Source organism: Cavia porcellus, unplaced genomic scaffold (assembly GCF_034190915.1).
Source record: "Cavia porcellus strain 051 isolate PalLab524CR breed Dunkin Hartley unplaced genomic scaffold, mCavPor4.1 scaffold_3, whole genome shotgun sequence".
Lineage (NCBI taxonomy): Eukaryota > Metazoa > Chordata > Mammalia > Rodentia > Caviidae > Cavia > Cavia porcellus.
In genome coordinates this window covers 45,312,561-45,340,171 of record NW_026947486.1, presented here as the reverse complement: position 1 = coordinate 45,340,171, position 27,611 = coordinate 45,312,561, and the positions used below count along the sequence as shown (strand labels likewise).

The window sequence follows — 27,611 nt, the reverse complement described above, 5'->3', positions numbered from 1 at the left end:
ACAATACTGGACTTCAAAAACAAGACAGAAGAAAATCTCCCACAGTTGCTATACTGCATACTGTTATCTTCTTCTTTTGTGTGTGTGTGTGTGTTTTTTTTTTATTTTATTTAAGATGAAAAAGAGAAAAACACAAAACAAAACAAAGCGGTGTAAGGGTACACGTAATACAGAACTACAAAAAAAAACATAACAGTAAGAATATTAATGTTATTGAATACTGTTATTTTCTAACTACATGCTCAGACCACTGCCTTTAGGCCTGAAAAGTCAATCAAACAATATAAGCATTAAGTTACTTTTGTACCTCAATCACTATTAGCTCAGCCCATGTTGCTCTGAATCAGCTGGTTGCTTATGCCAGGGGGGAGAGGGGAACACCTCGGCTCTTCTTGTTTCCCAGCCGGCACACCAGCTAGTTCATGGAAAGGGCACACTCTGCTTCTCTTCCTGGTCCACAGTTACCACTGGCTCAAAGGAAGGGGCATCCTGTTACTCCTCCCAGCCCAGAGTTACCACTAGTTCATAGGAAGGGTGGTTCCTGTTTCTCTTCCTGGCCCACAGTTACTGCTGGTTCACAGGAATTGAATTAATTAAAAGAAATAAATTATTCTAGATCAAAAAAGTTTCTCTACGCCACATGAATGTTCTATTGTATAAAACGTCATGATCTAAAGATTATGTTAATGTATAACTTATTTTTCCAAATTTAATGAAAAATGTTAGCAATATTTAAAGTGGAAATAGTACAACATTTATATATACTCTCAATGTTAACTCAAATGTTAACATTTTGCTGTATTTGCTCTACTTTTCTAGCCATTTGAACGTAAGTTTTAAAGTTTCCCACATGCCTTTCCAAAGGATTAGGACTTGTACATAACCACTTACATTTATCATGAGTAAGGAAATTAATGTTTGTACATCATATTATATACATTCTCTACTACCAAAGAACAAAGCTCAATGAGGACAGAAAAGGCAGGTAATTATAAGCAAAAGATACTTAGGATCCTTAGGATGAAAGGAATGGGACAAGTCCCAGTGGAGAATCCACGGTAATTTACTTAAGATAAATGTGAAAGTGATTTCTGAGAAGCAGTACAGGAGTACAAAAAGCCAAGTAGAAGAATGTCTAAAACAAACAGACCTTATCAAAATGTTGCCTAAGACTGAACCTGTGCTATAAAAAGGGGCCACATTACAACAAAAAAGGAGATGCATTCCTTTTGTAGCATATAGCTACTTTTCTCTCAGAGTACTCATCTTTGGATAGTTCAAATATTTTATGAATCAAATAGGCCTCAGAGGGAGCATGACCAAATTGGACTAAATTGTTTATAACAAAATGTCGAATTCAAACAACAGAAATGATAACAAACTTTTAGATAACAATATATACAGGAGATTAAGAATAATTTACCAAGTTAGGAAGGTAAGATTAAAATGCAGTTATCACTGGGTGTTGTAGTTAGGGGTTGTGCAGAGAACAATTAGAATCAGTACATGGAGTTTATAATAATATTTTTATAATGGTCACTGGGAGTTAACACAAGAAAATGCAAGAAATCTATCCACAACACCAAAGACATAAAATATTTAGTCAAGGGCCTAAAACCCACAGCAATGTACCACATGAGTCCAGATGAAAACTCAGCTCATGACAATGCCTTCTACAAGTCCATCTGGGAGCCCAGAGACCACAAGGACTCACACCAGTGTCTTTTATGGATCCGTGCCGGGAAGGCCCCAAGGTCAGCAGTGGAAGCCAGAAAGTCTATGCCAGCAGGGTGAAGGAGCTGTGCTGGTGGAATGAGGGTTCTATGCTGGAGCCAAGAAATCACATTCACAACAAGACCAGGGCTGTCCTGAAAAGCACCACAGCCATCCTCAGCAACACGGAGGCCCCAAGCTCCTCCAACGACAAGCAGAGTCAGGTACATGCCAGGAAGCCAGTGTGATACACAAATCAATAAATGTAAGCCACCATATCAATACAGCTAAATGTGAGAATCACACGATTATTTGTATAGATGCACAGAAAGCTTTTTTGATAAGGTCCAACACTCATTCAAGATAAGCACTTTACAGAATATTGGAATACATGGTCTCTACCTCAATATGATTGAGGCCATTTATGACAAACCAACAGCCAGCATCATATTAAATGGCCAAAAACTGAAGGCCTTAACCTCAAAATCAAGCATAAGGGTCCAGCCTCTCCCGCCCGGGGACCACACTACCACACTATCACTGCTGCTGGCCGCAAGGTGAGGGCCCAGCAGAGCGGAGGGGACTCCAGTCCGGCCCTGCCCACCGCCTCTCCCACCCGGGGAGCACAGTAGTGGAAGGAGAGGGCCCAGGCCAGTGGAGGGGACTCCGGTCTGGCCCTGCTGCCTCTCCTGCCTGGGGACCACACTACCACCACTGCCAGCTACAAGGTGAGGGCCCAGCCCAGCGGGGGTCTCAGGTACAGCCCCACCTGCTGCCTCATCTGGCCAAAAGCACACCACAGCTGCTGGCCAGAAGGAGGGAGCTGGGCCGAGCTGCTGAAACCAGCTCTGATCTTCTTTTGATCTTCTTCTGACCTTCTTTTGATCTGGAGAGCACCAGGACTACTGCCACTGCCTGGAGGAAGGAGCAGTCCTGCTGAGGAGGTTTGAGGCCTACTTAGGCCATAAGGGAAAGTCTATAAGCCTGGGGAGTTTTGCCATCCAAGGAGCTGGACTGTTACAAAACATCTAATCCCTGGGAGATTATGAGATCCTTGTTCCAGGGGGTTGAGGGCCCACTGGACTTGCACCCACACTATACTGGGCTTAACAGGATTCGGGATTGCCTGGACCACACGAGGTGGCCTTCTATGCCTCAAGGGAGCTTTGCTACCAGAAGGGGAAACTGCAAATTGAGGAGGCTTTAGGTCTACCTGAGAGGAGCCTGGCAAGCCTCTTTTAATCCAGGGGCTCTGCTGCCAAAGGAGGGAACTACTACCAGAGGAGTCCCAGGAGCCCAGGACATAAGTGTCAATTTACAACACGACCAGGGGAAACTCTGGAACAACACTTGAAACACAGTAATATAGGAAAATGACAAAACGAAAGACCAAAATGCAATCTCAAACATCCAACCCATCACAACAAAGCCTAGGAGTCATGTACATAGAAGAAAATACATGCCATATACCTGAAACACCTGAAACAATAGAAACAGAAATAAAGAAGCAGCTCTGGGAAGCTTTAAAGGAACTCAAACTAGAAATAATCTATCAGGTAAAAGAAGAAATAATAAAAGAAATGAAATAGATGCTGAACATATCTAAAGAAGACACAGTTAAAAAATTGGAGGAACTAAACAAAAAGATAGAATCTCTGGATGAACAAACACAATATATGAAACAGATGCAAAGAGATATACAGGAAATAAAAAACTCCATTGAAAGTTGTAAAAACCGCCTGAATGAATGCGAAGACAGAATTTCGGACCTCGAAGACAAGATTGCAGCCAGTGAACAGGAAAAGAAAGATCTTTTAAAAATAACAAGAAATCAGGAAATAACAATTCAACACCTGCAAGATGACGCAAAGAAAAACAACATAAGATTGATAGGGATAAATGAAAAAGGAGACAATACAACAGATATCAAGAGGATATTTAGAGAAGTATTTGCTGAAAACTTCCCAAACATGAAATTGGAAACTGATATCAGGATCAATGAGGCATATAGAACTCCAAAGAGCCATAACCAAAATGAAACTACACCCAGACGTAAAATAATCACCATTCCAGAAATGAAACAAAAGAATAGAATATTAAAAGCTGTCAGAGAGAAAAGATAGATCACCTATAAAGGAAAACCTATCAGAATCACAGTAGACTTCTCAACACAAACAATAAAGGCAAGAAGAGCATGGAGTGAAGTATTTCAGACCCTAAAGGAAAATGATTTCCAACCTAGACTGATGTACCCTGCAAAACTGTCTTTCAAAATCGATAGAGAAATAAGATACTTCCATGACAAAGAACAGCTGAAAAAATTCATGATCACCAAGTCAATACAGCAAAGAATACAGAAAGACAGTCTAGACACACTTAAGAAAAAACCACTTAACAAAGCAGATAATTAAATAGAACACAAAGACAAAGATGCAACAGCAGAAATATAACATGTCACCAATAAACCAATATATAACAGTTATAACCATTAACTTAAATGGTCTCAATGCACTAATTAAAAGAAATAGACTGGCAGAATGGATCAAGAAACAAAATCCAACCATATGCTGTCTACATGAAACCCATCGAACCCAGAAGGATACTCACAGAATGAAAGTCAAAGGATGGAAAACAATACGTCATGCAACAGGAACCCAAAAAAAAGAGGGGGTAGCTATTCTGTTTGCAGACAATGTAAACTTGAAACCAATAATCATTAGAAGAGATAAAGCAGGTCACTACATACTGGTTACAGGAAAACTTGAAGAGGAAGAGATAACTATCTTAAATATATATGCACCAAATTCCAAAGCACCCAGTTATATAAAACAAGTATTAACAGAAATGAAAAACCAAATTAGCAGTAACACAATTATCACAGATTTTAACACACCATTGACACCAATGGACAGATCAACAAGACAGAAAATCAGCAAAGAGATAAAAGAACTGAAATACACCTGTGAACAAATGGAATTGATAGACATATACAGAGTATTACACCCAGCAACAACAGAATACACATTCTTCTCAGCAGTACATGGGTCATTCTCTAAAATAGACCAAATATTAACTCACAGAACATATTTAAACAAATGCAAAAGAGTTGAAATCATCCCCTGCATGTTATCAGATCATAGCGCTATGAAATTAGTAATTAATGATAAAAGATACTGCAAAAATCCCACAAACACATGGAAACTGAATAACACACTCTTAAGTAATCAGTGGGTCACAGAGGAAATTAAAGAAGAAATTAAACAATATCTACAAACAAATGAAAACACAAATACAACTTACCAGAATCTGTGGGATGCAATGAAAGCTGTCCTCAGAGGGAAATTTATTGCACTGAGTTCCCACATCAGGAAAACAGAATGAATACAAATAAATAACTTGATGCTGCACCTCAAATATCTAGAAAAAGAAGAGCAGGTAAAGCCCAAAGCCAAAAGAAGGGAGGAAATTATAAAAATCAGAGCAGAAATCAATGCAATAGAGACTAAGAAAACAATATAAAGAAACAATGAATCAAAGAGTTGGTTTTTTGAAAGAATAAATAAAATTGATAATCGCCTAGGAACCTTATTTTAAAAAGTGAAGAAAAAGCTCAAACTGATGCAGTAAGGAATGAAAACCGTAAAATCACTACAGACTCAATAGAAATACAGAAGATCATCAACACCTATATCAAAAACCTCTACTCTCAAAGGTTTGCTAACACAGAAGAAATAGGTTTCTCGAAGCATATGAAGTACCAAAGCTAGGTCAAGAAGATGTAAAACTGCTGAATAACCCAATTTCTATTAATGAAATGGACACTGTAATTAAGTCATTACCTACAAAGAAGAGCCCAAGCCCAGATGGATTCACTGCAGAATTCTACAAGAAATAAAAAGAGGACCTAATGCTGACACTCCTCAAATTCTTCAATGAAATTCAAAGGGAAGCAATCCTTCCCAAATCATTCCAGGAAGCAAATATTACTCTAGTAACAAAACCTGACAAAAACCCAACTGTAAAAGAGAAATACAGACCAATCTCCCTAATGAACACAGCTGCAAAGATCCTCAATAAAATATTGGCAAATAGAATGCAGCAAGTCATCAAGAAGTTTATACACCATGACCAAGTGGAATTCATCCCAGGTATGTAGGGATGGTTCAATATACGTAAATCAATAAATGTAATCCACCATATCAATAGAGTCAAACGTAAGAATCACATGATCATTTCTATAGATGTAGAAAAAGCTTTTGATATGGTACAACATTCATTTATGATAAGAATCTTGCAGAAAATTGGAATAGATGGTCTTTACCTCAACATAATAAAGTCCATCTATGACAAACCAACAGCCAGTATCATACTAAATGGCCAAAAATTGAAGGCTCTTACTTTAAAATCAAGCACAAGACAAGGATGTCCCCGGTCACCACTCCTATTTAATATAGTACTGGAAATACTAGCCAGAGCAATTAGACATGAAAGAAAATTAAAGGCGTAAGATAGAAAAAAAAGAAGTTAAATTATCACTATTTGCAGATGATACTCTACATAGAAGACCCCCAAAACTCAATTGAAAGAACCCTAGATATAATAAATAAATTCTGCAATGTGGCTGGATACAAAATCAATACTCAAAAATCAATAGCACGCCTATACACTAACCACAAAATCACGGAGAGAGAAAAAAAGAAGCCACACCCTTCACACTAGCAACCAAAAAAATGAAATATTTAGGAATTACTCTCACAAAAGAAGTAAAAGACCTATACAGGGAAAATTAAAATACACTGAAAAATGAAATTGAAGATGATCTCAGAAAATGGAAAGACATCCCTTGCTCATGGATAGGAAGAATAAATATTGTGAAAATGGCCATTCTCCCAAAACTGTTATACAGATTCAATGCAATCCCAATAAAAATACCATCAACATAACTCATAGACCTCGAGAAATCAATCCTAAAATTCATCTAGAGTGAGAAGAAACCTAGAATAGCAAGGAGAGTTTTAAGCAGCAAAGGCAAGCAGGAGGCATCACAATCCTTGACTTGAAGTTATACTACAAGGCAACTGTATTAAAATCAACATGGTACTGGAATCAAAACAGAGCCGAAGACCAATGGAATAGATTAGAAGATACAACCACAACTACAAACACACTCAACCACCTTATCTTTGATAAAGGGGCCAAACATGTTCACTGGAAGAATGACAGTCTCTTTAATAAATGGTGTTGGAAAAACTGGCTCTCCATACGCCGAAAACTAAAACTAGACCCATCCCTGTCACCATATACTAAAATAAAATCTATATGGATCAAAGATCTAAATATTAAAATAGAAACACTAAATCTGTTGGAAGACAAATTGGGTAAAAACATTGAAGACATAGGAGTAGGTAGAGAATTCATGAACAAGACTCAAACCGCATGGGAAATACTTCCCAGAGTCAATAACTGGGATCACATCTTATTAAAAAGTTTCTGCACATGGGGCTGGGGATTTAGCTCAGCAGCATAAGCGCCTGCCTTGCAAGCAGACAGTCATGAGTTCGATCCCTGGTACCGATAAAAAGGAAAAAGACAAAAAAAAAGTTTCTGCACATCGAAAGAAATCTCTAACATAGTGAAAAGAAAACCCACAAACTGGGAAAAAAATCCTAGTGCACTGCCCCTCAGACAAAGGACTTCTGTCTGAAACATACAAAGAATTAAAAAAAATCAGACACTCAAAATTCAAAGACCCCATCCAGAAATGGGCATCTGAGATGAATAAACAATTTTCAGATGAAGAAATACAAACGGCAAATAAATATATGAAAAAATGTTCAGCATCACCAGTCATTAGAGAAATGCAAATTAAAACCACACTGAGATTTCATCTCACTCCTGAAAGAATGGCCAAGATCAAGAAAACCAACAACAACAAATGCTGGAGAGGCTGTGGGGAAAAAGGAACTCTCCTGCACTGTTGGTGGGAGTGTAGACTGGTGCAACCACTGTAGAGGTCAGTCTGGAAATTTCTCAGAAAGCTGGGCCTGGAAGCACCATTTGACCCAGCTATTCCACTTCTAGGCATATTCCCAGAAGAACTGAAAGCATCATACCACAGTGATACACGTGCACCTATGTTTATAGCAGCACAATTTGTAATCGCCAGATCTTGGAAACAACCCAAGTGTCCATCAGCTGAGGTATGGATAAAAAAGTTGTGGTATTGTTATACAATGGAGTATTACTCGGCTATAAAGAATGATCACATTGCGACATTTATAAAGAAATGGACGCAGCTCGAGACCATATTCATAAGTGAAATAAATCAAACTCACATGTATAAATACCGAATAGTTTCCCTAGTATAAGAAACGATAAGAATACATGAAAGTACGTGGTAATCATGATTCCCAGTCACACTGGTTTGAAGCCATATAATGTTTTCACTCATTAATTGGAATGGTTTTAATCTGGGTTGTTTTATTTTATTGTCTGTGATACTACAAACAACTAGTTTGAAGAAAATAAGAGCGTAATAGCTAGCGCTGATTTACTATCATCCTGTTTTGAAGCCCCATCAAGTTGTTCATTTGTTTCCATTGGTTCTAACATGTTGTATCTTATCATATCTTAATGTATGCAATAGTATAAGCAAATTTTTTATAGACAAAGAGATAATATAGAAATTGATGTTCAGTTTCTGCTAGCTGGTTCTAAATACCCTGCAATAATTTCATTCTCTTGAATGGTTTCACACTGTCATGATAAGTTTGATGCTATAGTATACGAAGTTAGACTCAAATATTTCAAGGAAAGAGTCACTATGGTAACTACTATTAATGTCAGGCTATCTGGCGGTAAAACACAATGATGCTTAAATTTTTTTTTTTTTGGTCTTTTTCATTTTTATCGGTACCAGGGATCGAACTCACGACTGCCTGCTTGCAAGGCAGGCAATCATGCCGCTGAGCTAAATCCCCAGCCCCTTAAATTTTTCGGTTCTGACCGGTGTTGTTCTATTGATATGTTCTTTTTTATCTCAATCTCCCCCCCTTTTCTTTCCTTTTTTTAAAAATTAATTTATTTCTTAGTATCTTTTAACTAAGGGAAAACTAAATTAAAAATAGTGTGATATATTTTAGTAACTTTTTTGTTTCTCTATTAACCTGATTTGAACCCCTGTATTGTTCTCCACATCTTGTTCTGATTGATTTTATTATACTCTGTTTTGCTTAATAGTATCAAGTTAGATGGTATAGGCAACCATTTGGAAGGCAATCAGATATTCTATGATGCCCGTTATTGTTTGACTATTATCTTCTTTGGAAGTCCTGTAAGCTCTCCAATGTGGGTTTTATTGGTCTTCTGTACTGTTTTGTTCAATTCTTTTATACCAGCTGATACAGGCTACTCTTTTTAGGATAACAAGAGGCATAATGGTAACCATTGTTGATCACCTAGTAAACTTTTTTTTTTCATTATATACTATGTCCATCCTCCTGATCTAACTGACTCTGTTTTGCTTTGTCACATTGGGTTTTACTTTGGTCCATCTTGTTTTGTTTTGTTTTGTTTTGTTTTGTTTTGGCTTTTTAAAAATCTTTTTTCTTTTCCTCTTCAAAGAAAAAGTTATAAAAACTGTGGGAGTTATGGAAACCAAAATGTGTGATTGTTATCATAAAAAAGAGAGGTAGGAAAGTGATCTAAAGGATATAACTGCAAGTATATTTAAATGTGTAGGATCTAGACCCATATTCCTGAGTTTTTTGTGGATCATTGAACAGAACTGACTGCAATCTCACTGTATGAATGTCCACTTTGTATGCTTTAATTTTGTAATCTGGACAACTGTTTCTAAGATGACAATATGTGATCTATTAACTGGTGAATTCTTACTGTATATTTTTTCTCTTGAAATTCTGTATTACTTCTAGCCCTTTACTGTTTTGCTTCATTTAGTTTTGTTTTTCTCTTTAAATTAAAAAAAATCAAGCATAAGAAAAAAGGATGTCCCTTATAACTTCTCCTATTCAACACAGTACTGGAAACACTAGCCAGAGCAATTAGACAAGAGAGAAATAAAAGGGGTAAAGATACAAAAAGAGCAAGTTACATTATCATTATTTGAAGATGACATGAACCTCTACATAAAAGACCCACAAAACAGCATTGATAGACTCCTAGATATAATAAATTCAGCAATGTAGTTCAATACAAATACTCAAAAATTAATAGCATTCCTATAGACTAAGCACAAACTCACTGAGATAGAAATAAGAGAAGCCACACCAATCACTCTAGCATCCAAAAAAATGAAATATTTAGGAATTAATCTCACAAAAGAAGTAAAATATCTATACATGGAAAATTATAATACCCTGAAAAAGAAATCAAAGAAGATCTCAGAAAAAGGAAAGACATCCCTTGTTCATGGATAGAAAGAATAAATACTGTGAAAATGGCCATCCAAAACTGTTATATAGATTCAATGCAATCCCAATGAAAATGCCATCCACATACCTCATAAATCTTGAGAAATCACTACCAAAATTCATCTGGAACCATATGAGACCTAGAATAGCAAAGGCAATTATAAGCAGCAAAGGCAAGGCAGGAGGCATCACAATCCCCCACTTAAAGTTATACTACAAAGCTACTGTAATAAAATCAAAATGGTACTGGAATAAAAACAAATCTGAAGATCAATGGAATAGATTAAAAGAAACAACCACAACTACAAATACACTCAACCAACTTATCTTTGATAAAGCAGCCAAACATGTTCACTGAAAAAACCACAGCCTCTTTAATAAATACTGATGGAATCATCATGTACTAAACTAAAGTCTAAATGGATCAAAGATCTAAATATTAAAACAGAAACACTAAATCTGTTGGAAGACAAATTAGGTAAAAATCTTGAAAATATAGGGGTAGGTAGACAATTTATGAACAAAAATCAAACCACACAGGAAATCCTTCCCAGAATCAATAACTGGGATCACATCCTATTTAAAAGTTTCTCATATCAAAAGAAATCTACAGCATAGTGAAAGGAAAACCCACAAACTGGGAAAAAACCTTAGTGAACTGTCCCTCAGACAAAGGACTTCTGTCTAAAACATATAAAGAATTTTTAAAAATCAGACCCTGAAAATCAAAAGACCCAATCCAAAAATGGCCATCTGAGATGAATACACAGTTCTCAGACTGAGTGTTGTCAATGAAAAAACAAGAGTCAACACAAACTACAATAAAAGATTATTTGCAGAAATAAAAACAGAAAACAGGAGAAAAGAATCTGACATAAACATAAATAAGGCATCTAGAACGCCAATTAGTCATAAATAAAATAAATCTACACCCAAATGTAACAACCAGGATCCCAGAAATTCAGCACAAGAATAGACTATTAAAAGCTGTGAGAGAAAAAAACTATCAAAGAAAGTCCATCAGAATTATGATAAACTTCTCAATGCAAACCCTCAAATCAAGGAGATCTTGGAGTAAAGTATTTCAAGTCCTGAAAGAAAATAACTTCCAACCCAGATTGATGTACCATGCAAAACTACATTTTAAAATTAATGGATATGTAAAATGCTACCATGACAAAGAAAAACTGAAGAAATTTATGATCATGAAAACAAAACTACAAAGAGGACTGAAGAATATTCTAGACAGAGACAAAAATGACCATAATTCTGAGAAAAATAACAGAAAGAAACATCAGGTAAGGTAAGCAATAAACAGAAGGGAAAATTAGGGAACCAACAGAAGGAAAATAACATGACAAAGGTAAGCCAATATATATCAGTTATAACCATCAATGTAAATGGCCTCAATTCACCATTCAAGCCTTATAATGTTTTCATTCATTAGTTGGAATGGTTTCATTCTGTTTTGTTTGATTTTATGTGTGATGGTACGAACAGGTGTTCTGAAGAAAACAAGACATTATGGCATCCATTCCTGATTTAATATCATCTTGCTTTGAAGTCCTACCATGCTTTTATTCTTGTTTCCACTGGTTCTAGTATCTTGTATCTTATTAGATTTTAATATGTGTGATAGTATAAAAAAATTTTATGGAAAATGAGTTAATATAGTAGCCATTGTTCATTTCCTGTTATTTGGTTCTGAATGTCCTGTAATACTTTCATTCTCTTGAATGGTTTTATACTATTTTGTTATGTTTGTTACTGTTGTATGTGAAGGTATTCTCAACTATGTCAAAGAAAGAGACATTATGGTCGCTACTGTTAATATTGCGTTGCCTTGTGAAGTACTGTGTTGCTTACATTGTTCTGTTCTGATTTGCTTTGTTCTGTCCTCTTTTGTCTTAATCTCTTTAAAATAAAAAAATTTAAAAATTTTTATCTACTTGATGTATGCATATCACATTCAATTTGATTTTAATTTGTATTTCCTTAACTAACAAAAGGGTTAAAAATTACCTAGATAAAACTGTACCCAAAATAATTAAATTATACAGTCTGATCATTTAAAACCTCCCCCATAATATGATGATTATTTTAATGGGATCTTTGGGGGGGATACCAGGAATTGAACTTGAGACTTTGCACTTGGCAGGCACTTACACTACTGAGCTAAATCCCAAGCATTTTTTTTTTTTTTTGTCTTTTTCCTTTTTATCGGTACCGGGGTTCTGCCTGCTTGCAAGGCAGGCGCTTATGCCGCTGAGCTAAATCCCCAGCCCCAATCCCAAGCAATGTTAAGAGGATTATAAAATGATATTTAAACTTCAATGATCAGTTTTAAAAATCAGTTGTTATCATAGTTTATATATTACATGTGTTATACTCAATTTCTGCAGTTTGTTTTTAAGCCAGATGTGATGATCTCATCATAATATTATTCTTCCTCTTAGAAATGGTATGCTAATAGTGATTACCACCTGTGTTTAAAGAGTAGGCAAACATTTTAATAACTAGAAGTTATTTCCTTCAGTGTTGCTGGATACTCTGATTCTCAGAGTTACTCCTTACTAATAGCTAATACACCAGATTTTTCTCATTGATATTTTGATTTACCAAAGACTGCTTTTCATACCATATGAAGGGTACAGAGAGAGAGGGGGGCCATGTGAAAGTCTTTTCTGTTACTCTAAGTCATCTAGCTAAATGTGCTGGGGGTTTACAATAGATGTCCCTGGTTTTATTTCTTTAAAACATTAAAAGATGGATATAACATATACTATGGAATCAATTACATATATGTACATATGTAGTAGAGCAGTCATAGTGAGATGAAATTCCTGTGAGGTTTTGTGTGTAAGCTCCAATTTAAGTAGTTTCAAAAACAAAACAGGTGCCAGGCATGGTATGCTGCTGGATCAAGTATACAGTACTGGAATTGATTCATGATATGATGCTACTATTAAACCTGCCCAACCTGAGTGTGAGTGCTGCTCATCCTAAGGGCCGTAGGCCTAGGTAAGATATAAGGGACATTAAGAGGGTCTCTGCTTCTTGCTTGTCGCTTGCTCCTTGCTACTTCACTGCTTTGCCGTCTTGTGCCTACTACAAAATATTTCTTCTCCGTGATCCACATCTGCCATGCCACTCTACATTGAAGCCAGCTGATTGGTTGAAACCTCTACAAACTGTGAGCTAAATAAATCTTTTCCCCTTTAACTTTGGGTATTTTGTCTTAGTAACAAGAAAAGTAAGACAGAGCCCCTCAAAACAAATTATCCAGGGGCTGAGGATTTAGCTCAGCAGCACAAGTGCCTGCCTTGCAAGCAGGCAGTCGTGGGTTCAATCCCCAGTACAGATAAAAAAAAAAGAAAAGGACAAAAAAAATTTTTTTTAAAGTTTACTAAACAAATTATCCAAGCCAGGTGTGGTGATGCACTCCTGTAATCCCAGCACACAGGAGGCTGAGGCAGGAGGATTGTTGTGAGTTCGAGACCAACTTGGGCTACAAAGTGAGCCTAAGGCCAGGCTAACCACATAGTAAGACCTTGTCTCAAAAAATCAAAAAAAAAAAAATTATCCATCCCCCAAACTAGAGCTCCAAATAGCAGTAAGGATAAATCCTATAAATATAGTTGAGAGAAAAAACTTTCAAAGGTTTCAAAACTTTTCAAGGTTTCAAAACTTTCCAAGGTTTCAAAAGTTATAAAACAATACCTTACGTTGCTATAACTGGTTAAGAACAGCTTAAGAAATTGTTAAAAGAGAAACTGTGTTGTTTTGTATCCACACATGTATAGTAGTATTATAGTCAAAGTATAAAAATCTTCATAGGAGTTAAACTCCAAATTTAGGAGCTGAAAGAGGTAAAAGGAGTATGATTACTGAAGTGAACAAAGGGAAAATTCAGCTATATGGGTGATATTTAACTTCTTACACTGGATAGCAAACACAGGCATGTTATATAGTTCCCTATATGCTTTGTAGGCCTAAATTATTTCATTATAATTATTTTTAAAAGAAAAAACAGCCCATTTTAAGGAGAAAAAAATGGAAAAAAATATAGGGAATGTTCATAAATTAAAAGAAAAGTTACCACATTTGAAAAAATTCAGTAAATAAGAACAATGATAACTTCAAACGTAGAAATATCCAAGTTGCCCATTTCCACTATACCAGGACAATAAAAACATGCCTGTTTTGTTTAATAAATGGATAATTTGTAGCTATGGAAAACACCACTGTACTAGTTGCCTTGATGGTACCTACATAGTATTCCTAAATCACTTTAATTTTTCCTACCCATTTGCTTTTATTTAAAATCAGTCACCTCTACAATAAAAACAGAAGGGGAAGCACGGGCTTCTTAGTTATTTTATATGATGTATTCCTTTCTTTTAAAATGTTAAGCTTTTATAATGACAATCTTGCCATTTATCCTATTTTAAAAATAGGAGTGTCCAAGTTTTTTCATCAGGCAACTGTTTTTATATACACAAAGACTACGATCTCATATGAAACCGCTGGAGTAGGCAGGTATGTGTTTTTAAGCATAACTCTTCTTTTCATTTGACCATTCCTAAAACATTTGGAGTTGATACTAAGACATATTTTATTAGTAAAGTCAAAAAAGCACCAAACATTTGAACTAAGAAAGGTCAGTTTATTTTATTAGTCATTTTTTCTGATTCCCAGGCTAGTCACAGCATCTGTGCAAATAAACTGTCTTATGATAATACAGATACTTCAGGTTCCCACATCATAGAAGTCGAAAAAATTCAGGCAGGAGTCCAGAAGCTTCAAAAGAATTAATAGGGCAATGTTTCTAAATGGCATTAAGTAAAATCAGGTAAATGTGAGGGTATTATGAGGGACAATGCTTGAAAAATACTAATACCTGGCAAAGAAAACAGGGAGGGACAGGTTCCTCAGAAAGTGAGAAATATTCCTCAAGTATCTATGTACCTTTCTAACAGAGACTGAGCAATTTCAGGGCCGTGTAATTAACAGGAAAACAACATTTTTATTGTGTGCAAATTTTTTTTGCCTTGGACAAGGAAGCTATCATTATATCAGGAAGGTAGAGGGAAACAGGATTTAACTATCTGACATTACAAATGAGTCAGCTACCTTTTAATCATGTTATCTCTTAAATATTGACTTGGTGCACTAGGATATCTTAGGTTCTAAGAAGATTGGTGATTGAAATGCTTTTCTTTCAATCAAAACTATCACCTGATTCAAACTCATTAACATCTGTAGATTTGTCCAGGGATATGGCTCAGTGGCACAGTGCCTGCCTGGCAAATGCAAGATCCTGAATTCAATTCCTGATACCTTAAAAGGGAAAAAAAAAGGAACTGTTGATAGCCAGGTGCAGAGGCACTCAACTGCAATTCCAGCACTCAGCAGGCTGAGGGAGGAGGACTGCTGCAAGTTTGAGGCCAGCTTGCTCTACACAGTGAGTTCAACACCAACCGCCACTACACACAAAGACCTGTCTCAAAAAAAGAACCTGTAAGTAAATCAAGGGATGCTTATAATGCCGCTGCATTTTTGTTTGTTCATTCATTCATTTGTTTGTTTGGATGGCTGGTTGGTACACTGGTTAGGCTTTCATTGCTGGCTGGTACATTGGTTTGGTTTTCATTGCTGGGAATAAAGAGCTGTGCCACTGAGTTATACCACCAGCCCCCAACTATAGCTTTCTTCATAAGGAAAAATCTACCTTAAAGTTTAAGTCCTACGACAAAACAGTACCCCAAACCATTGATGCAAAAACAGAAAATGTCTACAAACATTAAAAATAACTGTCAGTCAGATGTAGTGGTATATGCCTATATTACCAGCACATGGGAGGCTGAAGCAGGAGGATCGCACAGAGTTTGAGGCCAATCTGAGATACACAGTGAGTTCAAGGTCAGCCTAAACTATATAGTGAGGCCCTGTCTCAAAAAATGTCAATATTACTTCAGGGAGAACATGACTGACAGATAGCAGCAGCTATGGAGGCTCTTTGAAAGAACCAGCTTGAAATTCAGGAATGGTGTGGAGTAAGGAGTCGTGAGCAGGTGGAGATATGCCCTGCTGCCCCAAGAACGAACTGGGCTGAGAGAAACCAACTTGGAGTGCAATCCTGGTGCTATAACAGGAACAGAAAAGCCTCAGTGTAAAAGCTGGAGCCTGCACCATTGGAAGCCACGATTTGGGTTTCCTGCTGCGCGGCAGCTGCATCTACATCGGCTCGGCAGGGAGAGAGACGCGCGGAAGCTCTGAGAACGGGAATTGGCAAACGGAGGTGTGGTGAGGTGAGTGAGAGAAACTGACACTCTTCCCACGGTTTCGGAGACTCCAACAGAGGACATTCTGGGAACTGGGCAGACTTGCAGGAGCAGGGCGCTGCGGCGACTTCAGCCACGTACCCCCCTCTCAAGCGGGATTGGTGAGAAGTGCCTAGCCTATGTGACACTGCTGGCTGAGACCCACTGGGCTAGCACAACCCAGATCCCAGAGCCTGAGGGTGGCCTGGAGGCACGGGCCCCCGCATAGGCTGCCTGATCTGCAACTTCCTGGTGTGCTGTGGTGGGCGGGAACACCTAGCCGGCACAATTCAATCAGACTGTGGCTGACAGGAAAGGAAGCTGGGCCTCCTATATATGCTTGCATATATAAGGAACAAAGAATATGGGAAGAGGGAGCAACAAGAAAGGCCCTTCGGCCCCCAATCCTGAGAAACAGGCAATAGCAGACACCACACCAATAGACATAAAGCGCCATCTAGAGAGCCTCATAGATCAGTTCAGGAATGAAGTTATTAGTGACCTGAAGCTAGAAATAAGCAGAATAGTTAGAGAAATGCTAAGCACCACCCAAGAAAAAACAGATGGTGGAATGGAAGATAAGAAAAAGAGGGGAGAATTGTTTGATGGAGAAAATAGAGAAAGCATAGAATACGTGAAGCAGGTTCAAAGAGACTACCAGGAAACTAAAAACTATCGAAAACTGGCATAACAGCTTGAAAGAAACTAAGGACAGACTATCTGAACTGGAGGGCAGATTAGTAATATGGGAGAATGAAATGAAAAACTTAAAAGTAACAAAGAAACAAACAGCGATAATACAAAGACTAGAAGATGATAAGAGGATCCATAACTTAAGAATTAAGAACATAGAAAAAGAAGTAGGGACACAAACAAATGAACTACAAAAGCTACTCACAGAAATAATCCAGGAGAATTTTCCTAATTTAGCAAAAGGTAAAGATACTCAGTTGTATGAAGCATACAGGACCCCAGCCACCTACAACCCAAACAGAGCAACACCCAGGCATATAATAATTAAAATTCCAGAAATTCAATACAAGAACAGAATATTAAAAGCCATCAGAGACAAGAAACAGATCACTTACAAGGGAACACCCATCAGAATTACAGCAGATTTCTCTGCACAAACCATCAAATCACGAAGAGCGTGGGGGGAAATAATTCAAGCTTTGAAAGATAATAATCTCCAGCCAAGATTGATATATCCTGCACAACTGTCCCTGGAAATTGATGGAAAAACAAGGTGCTTCCAGGATAAAGAGAGAACTAGGGGAATATGCAACCACCAATTCAACTCTACAGAGAATACTACAGGATATTCTAAAAAAGAAAAATACAAAGAATTCAGAAATAGTGGCAGAGAGGCCACAATGAATGGAGCAGAAAACAAAATGAAGAAGACAAATTGACCACTAATGACAGAAAAAGAGCTCAACAGAAAAGAGGCAGAGAAGATTGAATGATAGGAACAGCTATTTTGGAAAAAATGACGTCTTAATAGGTAATACTTATTTAGTATCATCTTGTTTTGAAGTCTCATCAAGCTTTTGTTCTTCTCTCTCCATTGGTCTAAACAGGTTGTATCTTATTGGATTTTTTTATTATGTATGATAGTATAAGCAAAAACTTTTAAAGACAAGGAGATTATACAGAAACCATTGTTCATTTTCTGTTGGTTGATTCTAAATACCCTGTAATACTGTCATTCTCTTAACTGGTTTTACATTGTTTTGATATATTTGATACTACAGTATACGAAGTTATACTCAAAGATTTCAAGGAAAGAGACAATATGGTAACTACTTTTATGTCAGGATTATCTTGTGGTGAAACACTATTCTGCTTAAATGGTTATGTTTTGATCTGCGCTGTTTTGCTGTTATGCCCTCTTTTATCTCAATCTTCACTTCATTATTTACTTTTTTATTTTTATCCTTTTAATTAAGGGAAAAATAAAAAAATAGCAGGATATATTATAGTAACCCACTTTGACTTTCCATTATCTTGATTTAAAGCCCTGTATTACTCTCACTATCTTGTTTTTGACTGATGTCCCCCTATTCTGTTTTGCTTGATAGTACCAGGTTCGAAAGTTTAAGCAACAGCTGTGAAGATAGTGAGATTCATTATAACACCCATTCTCGTTGACTATTATCTACTTTTGAAAACCTATAATGTCTCCAATGTTTTGGTTTTGTCGGTTTTGTTCTTTACTGTTTTGTTCAATTTTATTATAACTGATGATATAGGCAATTCTATTAGAGATAGCGGGAGGCATTATGGTAACCATTGTTGATCACCTTCTATTATGCTTTTACATTATCTATTGTGTCCACCCTTTTGATTTGATTGACTCTGTTCTGTTATGTCACATTTGGTTCTACTCCCTTCCAAAAAATAATAAGAACTGTGGGAGCAACAAAACCCAAAATGGGTAATTGTCATTTGTACAAAAGAGAGGAAAAGAAAGTGCTGTAAACGATATAACTGCATGTATATATAAGTGTATAAGATAGATAATGATATCACTGAGTTTTGTTGGATCATTGAACAGAACTGTTTGCAGTCTCACTGTTGGAATGTCCACTATACAAGCTTTAATTTAGTGACTTGAACAATTATTTTTAAGATGACAATATGTAATCCATTAACTAGTAATTTCCTACTGTTTATTTTTTTCTGTAAATCTGCATAACTTGTACCCTTTTTCTGCTTTTTTTTCTCCTTAAATAAATTTTTTTTAAATGTCAATATTCAATTTTTTATATTTGCTATAACTGGTTAGGAACAGCTTAAGAAACTGCTCAAGAATTCGCCCTTCCCACAAGTCAGTGGAAGCCACGTGGGGCCTGGGATGAGGAACAAGATACTTTGCTCTTTCTGTGAGTCAGCAGAAGCCATGCTGGGCCTGGGAGGACTAACAAGAAGAACAAGAAGCCAATTCACTCTTCTATGAGTCAACCAGCATGTAGGCTGGGAGATAACATGCACGCACGCACGCACGCACACACGCGCACACACACACACACCATAAGCAACCAGCTGATTCAGAGGACAGGCTGAGTTGATAGCAACTGAGGTACCAAAACAACTTAAAGTTTGTATTGTTTGACTAACTTTACAGGCCTAAGGCTGGTAATCTGAGCATCTATTAAGAGAATAACAACATGAGATATAGTAAATACAAAGGATTTCCTTCTGTCTTCTTTTTGAAATCCAATATTGTTCTCTTCCATTTTGTTTTATTTTACTCTATGTTCTATTTTAATTAATTTCATTATGCTCTGTTTTGTTTCATTTTATTATGTCTGATAGTATGGGTAGCAATTTTGAAGATAACAAGAGGCATTATGGTAGCCACTGTTGATTTCTTATTATTGTTTTGAAATCCTGTATCATTTTCACTGTTTCATTTTGAGTGACTTTATTCTGTTTTATTTTGTTTGGTTTTATTCTCTTTAAAATATACTTTCTTAAGTGCAAATAAGTGATGGTAAATATGTCATGCAAATGGAGCATGTTTTATTCTGCTGAGTTATTCACTAGGGAACCAGCCGTAGTTCTTTATAATCCTCTCTTTTCCTCTAAACACGGCTGCCTGAAAGTTTCAGAAGTGAAAGATGTGGAGATGTAATGGGACATTCCAGTGAGGATCAGATGTTGTCAGAGGATAGTGAATTCTTGTATTTTACAGGGGAGTAGTGCTGAATTTGAAAACTCACTGATCCAAGTTAAATAGTCCCACATATGCATGAGAGATACAGTTTATTCATTAAAAAGGATTTTTTTTCTCTTTTGTTCTATTAAACTATGCCTTTCATGTAATAAGGATGATTTATATTTTCAGAGAAAAATTGTTTCCTTTCAAATCATGGACTTTTACAAAGACTTAATTTGAATGAATATCTTTCCCTTTAACCTTTTTCTTGTTTTTAACCTTAGAAAATCGAAATGATTATTGGAAAAAGAACTATTTTATTTGTCTTTAACCTGTGTCCCATTCTATTTTGCTTTGTGACTTCTCATTTAACAATAAATTATCTAAAAAATAAGACAAAGAAATAAAATAAAATACATTTTCATTCTTTTGTTTTGATTGGTTTTATTCTGTTTTGTTTTATTTAATTTTATTATGTCTGACGGTATGGACAGCTACTTTGAAGAAAATAAAGAGACACTATGGTAACCATTCTTGATTTCCTATTATCTTGTTCTGTATCACTTTGATTGTTCTGTTCTGATTACCTTTATTTTATTTTGTTTTGTTTTGTTTTGTTTTATTCTCTTTAAAATAAAAATATACAGGGATATAGCTCAGCAGCACACGCACCTGCCTGGAAACCATAAGGTCATGAGTTCAATCCCCAATAACAAAAACATAATAATAATAAAATTTTAAAAATAAAAATAATAAATTGTTCAAAAGAGAAGAGAAACTAGAGGGAGGAAGGAAAAAAGAAAGAATACAAAATAATTATACTACTAGTTTCTCTTCGTTCATTGAAAAGAAAAGTTTATGCTAATATAATTTGGAGAACTTTTGATGCCTATATCTTGTGTGAAATAACTACTTTGAAGACAATAATATGCAATATATTAACTACTGTTATTCCTATAATTTTGTTTTGAAATTTTTATTTTTTCCATAAATTTTTTTAAATGACAGAACTTTAGTGAAACTAGGAATGACAACTTTGTCTAAACCCTTCAAGTACATAATTAAATTTATATCAGCCATCACTACAACTATACTAATATTAACTACTCTGTAAGATATTAAGTTATCTTTAAAAGTTTAATTATTAAAGTCTTGAGGCCAAGGATATACTTAGTGGCATACCACCTGCCTGACAAGCATGAGGTCCTGAGTTCAATTCTTGGTACCAAAAAATTAAAAATTTAAAAATAAAGTCTTATGCTAGTTGCCATCAAGAAATCAACTGATAACAAATGTTGGTGAGGTTGCAAGGAAAAAGGAACACTGCTCCACTGTTGGTAGGAGTGTGGACTGGTGCAGCTACTATGATAATCAGTATGGAGATTTCTCAGAAGACTAGGATTGGAAGTTCCATTCAACCCAGCTATTCCCCTCCTGGGTATTTTCCCAGAAAAACTGAAAAGGTCATGTCACAGTGATATATGTGCACCGATGTTCACAGCAGCACAATTTGTAATAACTAAATCTTGGAAACAACCAAAATGCCCATCAACCACAGAGTGGATGAAAAAGATGTATAATTTTTATACAATAGAATATTACTTAGCTATAAAAAGGATGATCTTAAGGCTTCACAGGTAAATGGAGGCAACTTGAGACTATCTTTATAAGTGAAATAAATAAGAATCATATTTATAAATATCCCATTGTGTCTCTAGTGTAAAAAATAATAAGAAATGTGGGGGTAATAAACCCAAAATGTGTAATTGCTATTATAAAAAAGAGAGTAAAGGAAGTGCTCTAAAGGATATAACTGTGTGTATGTTTAAGTGTGTAAGATATATAACCATATTATTAAATTTTTGTTGGATCATTGACCAGAACTGTTTGCAGTCTCACCATTTGAATGTCCACATTGTATGCTTTAATTTTGTAACTTGAACAACTATTTCTAAGATGACAATATATAATTTATCAACTAGTGATTTCTTTTTTTTTTTTTTTTTTTTGTCCTTTTCATTTTTATCGGTACCAGGGATCGAACTCACGACCACCTGCTTATAAGGCAGGTGTTTATGCCACTGAGCTAAATCCCTAGCCCCAACTAGTGATTTCTTACTGTTTATTTTTTTTAAATTCTGTATAATTTCAACCCTTTCTTCTGTTTTTTTCTCTTTAAATAAAATTTACAAAAATAAAGTCTTATACTACGAAAACAAATGACTAGATTGAAAGACAGATGAATGACTTTAACAGACACCTCACTGAAGATATGCAGATGTCAAATTGGCACATGAAAAGATGCCCTACTTCATATGTCATCGGACAAATGCAAGCTAAAATAATAATGATATACCACTACCCACATATTAGAATGGTCAGAATCTAGACTAAGGATATCAACTTTTGGAAAGGATGTGAAGCCAAAGGAGCTCCTATTCATTGCTACTAGTGAGAATAAAAACTGGCACAGCCACTATGAAAGACAGTTGAGTCATTTCTTTAAAAACTAAACATAGTTTTATCAGCAATCCAACAATTTTGTGCTGTTTACTCAATGGAAGTGAAAACTTTATGGCCGTTAAAAAAAGAAGCACACAGGTTTCTTTAAGTTTTATTTATAACTGCCAAAAATTATAAGTAACAAAATGCCTTTCAGTGGGTGAGGATAAACTGATACAGTCAGACAATGAAATGTTATTCACCGCTAAAGATAAAGGCCATGAAGCCATGAACAGACATGAAAGTAATGAGAATATGTATTACTAAGTGAAAGAAGCCTGCTAGAAAAGGCAATGTATTATGTCCTACCAGAAAAGGCAATGTATTATGTAATTCTATGTATATAACATTCTATAATTAGCAAAACTATGAACAGTAGAAAAATTAATGGCTCTGAGTTGAGGGACAAGAAAAGTAGGCAGAGCACAAAAGATCTCCAGAGGCAGTTAGTGTACTGTTCACATTATAATAATACCTGTGTCACTACAAACTTGTCTAAACCCATAGCACGTATCACATCAATAGTGCACAGTAATATAAACAATAAACTTTAGGTAATAATGTGTCAGTGTAGGTTTGTCAATACACATGTACCACTCTAGTGAATGATATTGATAATGGAGGATACTATGCATGTGTGGAAAATACAATATATGGAAAATCTCTGTAATTTCTGCTCAGTTGTGCTATGAACCTTAAATTCTTCTAAAAATAAACACTGGGGATCATTTTCTTCTGGAAGCCTGTGTGTTGAGTTTGGGGCCTATGGCTGACTCCTCCTAACAAAGGAATTTCCTGTTACCAAATGAGTCTCTGGAGAAATAACTGTGAATCCTGAAACAAGGAAGCGAGAAGAACCTAGCAAAGTCAGAACCAGCTGCTCTGAAAGTGATTGTGCTGAAAAGGCCATATATTATGTAATTCTATGTATCTAACTTTGCCCTACCATGGGAACATTTCTTGGATTGTCACATTTCTCTATTTTCCCCAAACATCTCAGTCTTAGGTCTCATTATGATGCCCCAAATGGCTCTGATCCTGTTGGTTCAAGTAATACTTTCCCTTCAATCTCCTGAGTACCTGGAAATACGAAGATTGAACCCACATCCTGTATACCTAGCCATATCCCCAATCCTTTTTTATAAAAAGATTATTTTGAAACAAATATTCTGACACCCACCCTGATTCAAGCAATCAGGCCCATTTTTGATGTGCAGCACTCCTTACTCAATGCAAGCAAGCAGGCTGAGGCCAAACATGCCCTGGCCCCTAATGTGAACTAGAAGGCCTTCTCAGGATGGTGCCTCTGCCTCAAATATGAGCAAGCAAGCCTGTGCTGGATGCCACCGCACATACATACACCCAGTGCAAGGATAATACCATCCACCAACTCCACGCCAGCCCTGCATTTTGCTTCCTCTTGGCATAGGGCAGAAGATGATGTGGACTAACCAACTAACCTGATCCTGGATAATAACACCTGGAAGAATAAGGGAACAACCAAACCCCATAACTGCCAACAGTAAGCGCAACACTCCACTTAAACTCCCCAACTAGTGACCTAATCCAGCAGAGACCAGAGGGATAATCACATTTCACATCTAACAATGGAAGCAAGGACATGCCTTGGCATGGACAGTAACCACAGACTGGGGTCAATGGACAGAGGTGCCTCAGGTGCGGGAGGGCACCACAAAAAACCCACAGGACCTAAAGCGAGGCAGAAAAAAGTGTGACTGGCTGGATCCCAAAAGCAACAACAACAAAAAAAAAATCAGGAAAAAAACAAAAAAATGATATGCCATTAGAGGGCAATGACAGTAAATAACTAATACATGTCAGTAATATCTCTCCATACTAATGACCTCAACTCTCCAATCAAAACACAGACTGGCAGACTAGCTCCAAAATCAGAATCTAACAATCTAATCCAATAAGATATTCATACACTAAAAATTAAAGGGTAGAAAACACTTTATGCACCAGGACCCCAAAAACAAACAGGGACAGAATTTCTAATATCAGATGTGGTAAAATTTCAAGTTAAAATGGATTAGAAGAGACAAAGAAGGTCACTACATACCAGTTAAAGGGATAATCCAAAAAGTGATAACATTGATAAACATATATTTATCAAATTGTGGAGCACTTGTCTTCATAAAAGAAAAACTGTTGAAATTAAAAGATCAAATAAACAACACAATCATAGTAGGGGACTTTAACATCCTACTTTTGCAAAGAGACAGATCAACTAAATTAAACAAAAAAATTAATACAGAAATTTCAGAGCTGAACCACACATTTGAACTTATAGATTTAATAGATATATACAGAATATGGCACCTCTCTACAACAGCATAAACATTCTTTTCAGCAGCACAAGTTACTTTTTCCAAATGGATGATTACATACTAATCCACAAAATCCCTTAGAGTTCAAATCACGGTACACTATTCAGCCACTGTGCAATGAAAAGAGAAATCAACAACAGAAAAAACTTCAAAAAAGCAAAAGTTTCTGGAAAATCAACAACATAGTCCTAAAGAATCAATGAGTTACAGAAGAAATGAAAGGATAAATTCAAAAATTTCAAGAAGTTAATGACAATGACTGTACAAATCAACAAAACTTGTGGGACACTATGAAATCAGTTATAAGAGGAAAATTTATCACAATCAAAGCTCACATTAGGAATACAGAGCAAACCCAAATAAACAACCTTCTGATAACACCAACAAACCAGCCCCAAGCCAAGTTTAAGGAGGAAAGTTATAAAGAGCATAAATCAATGAAATTGAGACTAAAACAACTGTAAAAAAATTATCAAATTGTATTTTGTTTCTTTGAAACAATAAAATAAGTAAGCCAGAAGCAAGAGTCATCAAGAAAAACAGAGGAAAGACTCACATCAATGCAATTAAAAACAAAAAACATGAGATCACAACACACTCTGTCAAAATTCATAAGATAGTAACTACTTCAAAAACTGTATTCCAAAAAATTAGCAAATTTCAAAGAAAGGGACAGATTCCTATATACATACAAACTACCAAAACTAACCCAAAAAGACATAAAAATGCTTAACAATCCAATAACAAGCAATGAAACTGACTTAGTAATAAAGAATCTACCAACTAAAAAACGTCCATGATGAGTTAACTGCTGAATTCTACAAAACCTTTAAGAATATTTTATCAAAAATGCTCCTCAAGTTCTTCAAAGAAAATGAAAGGGATAGAATGTTCCCAAATTTATGCAGCATAAATTTAAATTTCATGATAAGGAATATAAGTTATGATCTGGGTATATTGTGCCCAACTTTACTTACGCTGGGTCGAAGCCAATATCATCCTGATTCCAAAACTGGATAAAGTCCCAACTAAAAAAGGAAACTATAGGACAATCTCTTTAATGAACATAAGATGCAAAAATCCTTAAGATGATATTAGAAAACAATGCAGCACATTATCAAAAAGATGATACATTAATAATCAAATAGATTTCATCCCAGAGATCCAAGGATGGTTCAGTATACATAAGTCAATAAATGTAATACATCACTTAACACAAGGCCACAAAACCACGATCATATCAATTGCTACAGAAAAGACTTTCGACAATATCCAACACCCTTCACGATTAAAAAAAAAAACTTAAAGAATACAGTAATAGAAGAATCATACATGAATATGATAAAGGCTATTTATGAAAAACCAATAGTCAGTCTCATAATAAGTGAACAAAAACTAAAAGTATTCCCCTTAAATTCAGGAACAAGACAAAGATGTCCACTAATACCTCTTTTTTCCAACACAGTACTTAAAACATTAGAGCAACTAGGCAAGAAAAAGGAACAAAAGTGATACATATTGGAAAGGAAGAACTCAAATTATCAATATTTTTATTGTTTTTAGACAGAGTCTCACTGTCTAAAGTGTAGTACAGGCTGGCCTTGAACTCACTATGTAGACCATACTAGCCTCAAACTTACACCAATCATCCTGCCTCAGCCTCCTAAGTGCTGTGATTATAGGCCTGCATTACCACACCCATTTTAATACTGCATATTCTTTATTCATTCATCTGTTGATGGACACAAGAGACACAAGACTCGGCTATCATGAATTGTGCTGCTATAAACATGAATATTCATGTATCATTGTAATATGATGACTTCAACTCTTTGTGAAGGTACATGGAAGGGAAAGAGATGGGTCAAATGGAACTCTAGTTTTAGTTTTTGATGAATTTCCACACTGATTTCCATAATACTTCTACTAGTTTACATTTACACAACCAATGGAGAAAGACTCCTTTCCCCTCCTCCCCCATGCATTCCAGCATATATTATTTGATTACTTGATGATGGCTGTCCTTTCTGGGGTAAGATGAAAGCTTAGTATTAAAAAAGAAAGAAACAAACAAACAACCTTAGTATTGCTTTAATTTGCATTTTCTAATGCCCAAATACTTTGAACATTTTTCATGTATTTATTGGCTATTTTTATTTCTTTTAAGTCTCTTCATTTCAGTATACAATTATTGATATTAGGAGTTCTAATTTTTTCAGATCTTTATATATTCTAGATATTACTTTTTTTTCTAAGGAATACCCAGTAAAAAAATTCCCATTCTATGAAGTGGGTTTGAGGCATCTACATCCGCCTCCCCATTCCAGCTGCACTTGGAGAACTGTGGAGTTTCCAGCAAGCAGGTGGGCGCACACTATCCCCGGAGCCCAGCCTATTTGAGACTCCCGCACCGCACCATCTGGGTGCAGAGGAAGGGCTGGGCGGATCTGGGGTGCCTGCATCCGCCTCCCCGTGTGTCTGGAGGACTGTGGATATCTCAGCAAGCAGGCAATCATCACCAGTTCCAGAGGCCCCGCTGCCTGTAGTAAGTGCTCAGCACACTCTGCCCAAAGCCCAGACTGTTCGGGATCCTCCAGGCTTCTGGGTGCAGTGAAATGCTTAAGTGGGT

At 36.1% G+C, this 27,611-nt stretch overlaps 1 protein-coding gene across 4 annotated transcripts in view; it reads right to left on the bottom strand.

The window, feature by feature from the left end:
* The window catches only part of Atp7a (ATPase copper transporting alpha), a 244,070-nt gene that overhangs the window by 180,039 nt on the left and 36,420 nt on the right, over window positions 1-27,611 (bottom strand). Inside the window, exon 2 of one of the 4 annotated variants that reach the window (XM_063246119.1) lies at window positions 10,234-10,285. The exons of the other annotated variants lie outside the window; for them this stretch is intronic. The gene's annotated coding sequence lies outside the window, so the exon portion shown is untranslated. The remainder of the gene's footprint in view (window positions 1-10,233; window positions 10,286-27,611) is intronic. 4 annotated transcript variants of the gene reach the window in all.